General features: G+C 40.4%; 1 protein-coding gene across 3 annotated transcripts in view; it reads right to left on the minus strand.

Annotated features, from left to right (window-relative positions):
* Positions 1-5,969, minus strand: part of ZFYVE16 (zinc finger FYVE-type containing 16) — a 49,769-nt gene extending 43,800 nt beyond the window's left edge. Inside the window, exons 1-2 of one of the 3 annotated variants that reach the window (XM_044266285.1) lie at positions 5,591-5,827; positions 2,693-2,742 (exon numbers count right to left, since the gene is read on the minus strand). The gene's annotated coding sequence lies outside the window, so the exon portion shown is untranslated. Of the gene's footprint in view, positions 1-2,692; positions 2,743-5,590; positions 5,828-5,883 lie in introns of those variants that run through there. The other 2 variants (XM_044266288.1, XM_044266278.1) reach the window with 2 other exon arrangements.
* Between the last annotated feature and the right edge of the window lie 390 nt (positions 5,970-6,359).

Consider the following 6,359-nt stretch of genomic DNA (forward strand, 5'->3'; position numbering starts at 1 on the left):
CACATATAAAGGAATGGTTATCATATCTGGCAATGGACTTCTCAGTAGCAACATTAGAAGGTAGAAAACAATGGAACCATGCATCCAAAATTCTAAAAGTAAATTATTTACAACCTAGAATTCTATATTCAGCTAGTTATGAGGGCAGAATTTTAAAAAACATGTTTAGACAGGAAAGAATCTAAAAACGCTGCCCCCCCTTCAGTCCTTCTTGGGGCCTACTACTAAAATATGTACTCTTATCAACATGAGGGAGACAACAAGAAAGAGGAAGGGCTGAAGTCGGAAACAGGCTATTCAACACAGGGAGAGACAAATGCAATGCAAAGATCATAAAAGGACACACCTCAAAGACAGCCGTGCAACAAGAGGCCTAGAGAGCAAGGCAAGAAGACAGATGGAGAGTGGTAGGCAATTACAGGAAAGATGTTACAAAAAACAGACATTTTAAATCTACCAAAAGAAGATTTACATATCTTGTCTGAAGGGTTGTTAATAAAGTTATGGGTGCCTGGTTGGCTCAGCTAGTTAAGCGACTGCCTCCAGCTCAGGTCAAGATTCCAGAGTCCCGGGATAGAGTTCCGCATTGGGCTCCCAGCTCCTTGGGGAGTCTGCTTCTCCCTCTGACCTTCTCCTCCCTTATACTCTTTCTCACTGTCTCTCTCAAATAAATAAATATAATCTTTTTTAAAAAAATTTAAAAATTAATTAAGTAAGTAATTAAGGAATTAATTAAAGTTATAAAGGAAGGGTGCCTGGCTGGCTCAGTCAGTGGAGGGTGCAGCTCTTGATCTTGGGGTTGCAGGTTTGAGCCTCACACTGGGGGTAGAGATTACTTAAATAACATCTTAAAATATATAGGATACATTAAAAAGATATAAAACATACATTCATAAAGATACATAAGAGGTAGATAATACAGAAGAACTAAGGTAGGAAGGGACAGCCGGGTGGCTCAATCAGTTAAGCGTCTATCTTCAGCTCAGGTCATGACCTGGGATGGAGTCCAACATGGGCTCCTTGCTCAACAGGGAGCCTGCTTCTCCTTCTGCCTGCCATTCCCCCTGCTTGTACACTCTCTCACAAATAAATAAATAAAATCTTAGAAAAAAACAAAACAAAACTAAGGTAATTATAAACTCTAGGGAAAAAACCCAAAATATTATATTACAAACAAATAGTACAATATACCTGGCTTACCTGTACACATTATGCACATGGTTAAATGATGTAAACATTAAATAGTCATTTAACTAAAAATTAGCATGGAACTAATCTGCAAATAAGAGGTGATGAAAAGTGCAGTGTTTAAAGGTGGAGGCTTGTGTTACAAACCTAAATTCTCATCTCCTATAATAGGAAATTGGTAAATAATACTTAAAACTGCAGTAGGATGGGAAGATAGCTGTGTAAGTAAGCAGGTTATTTAAAAACCTAGAGGTGAAAAAGAGTTGAACAAAAAATAAAGAGCTGAATAGTCTATTCACTCTGCAGGAGCCTTTCTCAGCAAGGGTTCTGTAAGAGAATGAAGCCTTAATGCCCTAAGGCATCCATTTTAGGTAAGGAACTACCTTCTTTCCGATGCTTGAAAGTGTTACTAGTTTTAAACCATCAAGGGGGGAGTTAAGGAAACAGCACTGCAACTTACGTTCCAGATGAGGAACACTGATTGAAAAAGGCTGCTTCTGCAGAGTGGGATTCAGGAGAGAGGACTGGGGCAAAAGATTATTACTTTTCATTTTAAGCCCTGTAGTCTTATTTTACTCTTTAAATTACATACAAGTATCCCTTTGATAAACATTAACATTACATTAAGAAATAAAATAGCAAAAAGTAGTAAAGGAACTCTGAATATAGAACATATTAAAAACATAAAGCACAGAAATGAGAATCATAGGAATCTAGAAATAGTCTCTCATTAGGAAAAAAACAATTTTTCTAAATAAGTATGGAATTCATGAAATACCTATTTACAGAGTTATCTCTATACAGCACTGTACTACTAAGCTTTATGTCATCTGAGATGCCTAAAAAGGTGCAGAAAAGGTAAGATAAATAATAACAGAATTCAACAATTTATATAAGATATAAGTACTGTACATAAAACCTTTTAACATGAAATTTGAAGCTACACATACTTCCCATTTCATTCAACTAAGATGTACTTAGTGTGCCAATAATCTACCACATACACTAAGAATACAAAAGGAATATAAGATATACTCCCTATTCTGAAGAAGTTTATTTATGTGTACATATGATAACCTATTTTATTTAGGTAATATTTCTACTCACCTGACCATTTATGTACTCTCAGATTTACAATAAAAAATTTACAGCATTTTACAAAAAATGGTTTTAAAGCATCTCTTCATGATTTAAAAAAAAAAAAAAGTGGCAGCAACATAGAAGATTAACCAGAAAATCAACAAAACCAATAGGAAGGAGACTACTAAAATGGTTCAGATGAGAGATGATGAGGGCAAAGCAGAAGGAAAGGAGATTATAGCAAAGTGGCTAAAGAGTGGGAAATTCTGGAGGGTGAAAGCAAGGGAGAAAGCTAGCATTACTGCCAGGTTTCCATCATGGGTGACTAGGTAGACAGTGGTACCACTGACCATGACAGGCGATACAGAAAAGAGCAGGATTAAGGGAAAACATGAGTTCACATTTGGACTACTGTTTGCAGTACCTTGAGAACATCCTGGGGGAGATGTCCAATAGGCAGTTGAATATAAGGATCTGGAATGCAGGAGAAAAGTCTGAGATAGATAAAAGATTTGGGAACTGGCAACACATACCTGTAAATGGATGAGATCACCTAGGAAGAGAATATAGAAAAGGACAGGAGCCTGACATCAGGTAACTAAAGATTACGATAAATGTCCCTCTGGATAAAACTTTCCCAGAGTTCTATGTACTTCTATAGGATAATAGCCAATATATAATGCTAAATGACAAAAAAATCAAACTGCAAAACATCATGCACAGTACAAACCCATTTTTACAAATAAGTTGTTAAAAAAAAAAAAAAGTATTAGCAAAGACCCAGAAGAAAAATATGGAGGGCCAACACCAAACTGTTAATGATGGTATCTGTGATTATGCATGTCTTTCACATCCTCATTATGTATCTCTACAGTATTTTAGTTTTGTTTTGTTTTTGTTTTTTTTTTTAAATGCACTACTTCTGTAAACAGGAGAAAAGATAATTTTGTTCCTTTCCTAAAGAAAGTATAGTGCATATCCTTAAAATATAAAAAAAAAAAAATGAAAATCTGTTAGAAAAACACATTGACACTGGACTATAAATGGGTAAATAGTACAACTAATAAAATTATTAAAAAATATTCAAAGCACAATCGGTAGTATCAATGTAATATGAGTTAGAACACGTATCATTTGTTGCCTACTAAATCAGAACACAATTTTTCTTTTTAGCAATCTCTACACCCAACATGAGGCTCAAACTCACAATCAAAAGTTGCATGATCAACTGAGCCAGTCAGCCACCCCCATAATTTTTTTTTAATAGTAAAAGTGCTCAGTGTTTTTAAGAGTACGATAAAAAGAACATCTTAGATACTACTGATAGGAAGTAAACCGGTATAACCTCTCATTAAAACAATGTGACAACATGTATCTACAGTTCCGAAGAGATTCCATTTGATAGTAACAATTCTTTTTAAAAATTTAAGAAAATAATCCAAAGCAACTGAAAACATGCAAAGATATTTCATCAAATCATTAACTGAAACCATCTAAACCCCAATATTAGGACACAAAAGAAAATTACCCAGGCATCCAAAGTAATTCTACTTTTAGAGAAACATTAGCAATTGTGTGGGGGAACACATCACAAATAACTTTCAACTTGAAATGTTCCTAATAGTGCAAAATTGCGGAAGAACCTAACAGCGCATTAATACAATAATTAAATCATCTTTCTCAAACTGGTCTGAGGACCCCTGGAAGACCTCAGAACTTTTTAGGGGGTCAGTGGGATCCTTCCTTTTCCAAACACCTATCTATGCATGGCTGGATTTTGCTAATGTGCTTTAGCAGACAAGATAACCCACCAGATTAAAGGGAGAAGCAAATATGAGAATCCAGCTGTCTTCTACAAAGCCAGACATTAGTGATCTGCAAAAACAATGCCACCCGTCTCACTAAATTTTAAATACATTTTTCAGAAATATTATTTAATTCAACATGTAAAGGGCTTTTAATGCATAATTTTTGGAAACTTTCTGAGTTTTAATTTATAAAATACTAAATATATTGCATTATAGAGAAACTCTTTTAGTTCTCAATTTTTAAATTTGTAAAGGGATCCTGAGACTCACTGGGTTAAAAAACTGTGATACTATCATATTATGTAACATTGGGATTATAATTAAGTGGGAACGGAGCTTTATCTGTAATGTAACTGTTTCAAAAGATATTTTGCTCATGCATTACTTGTATAATCAAACATCAAGTTATACTTATTAAGATTTTTAAAAACATAGGAAACACTTAAATTTAAGCAAGAAAAGCACGTAATCCAACTCTATAAAATCATCGTAATTAAGAAAATGCCACGAGAAAAAAACCTGGAAGGTAAAAAGTCAAAATATTAACTGTGGTTATCTTTAAAAGGTGAAATTATGGCTTATTATTTTTTCATAATCTTTATTATGTTAAGATTTTGTTCTGGACCCTAAGCATGCAGTTTGATATCTACGGGAGGGGGAAAAAGGGAGAAATGGGGTGAAAAAAAATACATAGTTTTCCTGGGTCAAAAACCATTACACTTCCGCCAATTCAGAAGACAACAGGCTCAAAATAATAATTTAAGGAAGCTAAATCGACGAACCAATTTCCTATTTTGTTAAATGAAAAAGATGAACTTATCAAGTGTATGGACTGACTGGTTTCCATACGAGTCAAACAAGAACACTCAGTCTGGAATAATTTGCTATCACGGTAGTACAAGTACGTTAATAGTTTAAAAGTTAGGTCATCTTTCAGAATTTTTCAGAGATGCCAAAGAAAAGGGAGAAAAAAGAACACCGCCGCATCCTTCTGTACAAAATGATGAGAAAATGCATCGGTGCGAGAATGGGGTTTGCGAAAGAGCAAGGGTAGTGATGACAGATTCTGCTAAAGCCGAGTCCTCCCAGTGCAGAAACTACCTCTCCGCGGGAACCACAGTCCCTTCAGGTAGGCACAGCCCCTCCCCTGGCGGGACACCCTTCTCCCTGCACCCGCCGCGGCCCCCTGGACGCTCCCCTGCAGCCCGACCACTCGGGGCGACTCGAGGCTGTCCGGGTGGGTGGGACCCGGCAAAAAGCCGCTGAGATTGCCCTCCCTGCCCGGTCCGGCCCTCCAAGCTCTACAGAGCGGACGCGAGGTTTGAGGGTCGTGATTCCCTCTTCAACTCTGCGGCCTGGGAAAGAGAACAAGTCGGGGGCCCAGGCTCGGCCCTTGGAGGAAAAGGAGGGCCAGAGCCGGCACCCAGGTCGGCGGGTCCAGCGGCCACCCCGCCCCCTCCGTGAGTGCAGCAGGAGTGAGGAGAGGCCAAGTTGCCTGTTAATGGGGCTCTTACCTCCCCACACCCCAGAGGAGCTCTCTGGGGACTCGATGCGACGCCGGGCAGAGGAATGAAGAGCGACCCCGGCCGGGAACCCCGGGGTGCGCTACGTCGGCTCAGGGTTTGTTTTTCCCCCCGACCTGTTGGGGCGGGGGGGTGTGGGGGGAGAAGAGCTGAGAGCGCAGGCGCACAAGAGGCTTTCCTACGGCTCACAGCCCCCCTCCCTCTGCGTCCACGGCCTCCGCCAGGTCCCGAAGCGCCTGCGCGCTGCTCTGCGGAGTCCGGGCTGTGGGTGCCGAGCTTCTTACCGGAAGTGCCTGGGAAGCTTGTGGGATGATGAGGCAGCTTGAAGACGGGCTTTAGACGAGAACTCGGTTTCCCACTAGACGCCTGGAAGCCGGAATCGGGAGGCAGACTGCGTCAGTGTCCGGCTTCCTTTGCCCTTCGTTGACCTAGACTCAGCTTCCCCCGCCCCCCTCCGCAGCTGGCGCGGCGCACCGGCCTGTACCGGACGCGCCTGCCGCCGGGCAGCTAACCAGGCCTGCTCCCCTGAAAGCCTTTTTGCTTCACACTGGCCACCCTCCTCTTCTTCTCGGCCGCAACAAAAATGCTCCCACCCACCCCTGAGCTGCAAGCCTTTCAGCTGACTGCCTGTTCCCAGCGCTGCTGCCCTGCCCTCTCGTTGCTTTAGTTCTGCTTTTCTAACAGTGACCGCAAGGACAGCTGCCTCCCCGCGTCTAAGAACAAAAGCTAACCAACTGGAGAAATAAATGCTACTCATGCG

Source organism: Neovison vison, chromosome 1 (genome assembly GCF_020171115.1).
Source record: "Neovison vison isolate M4711 chromosome 1, ASM_NN_V1, whole genome shotgun sequence".
Lineage (NCBI taxonomy): Eukaryota > Metazoa > Chordata > Mammalia > Carnivora > Mustelidae > Neogale > Neogale vison.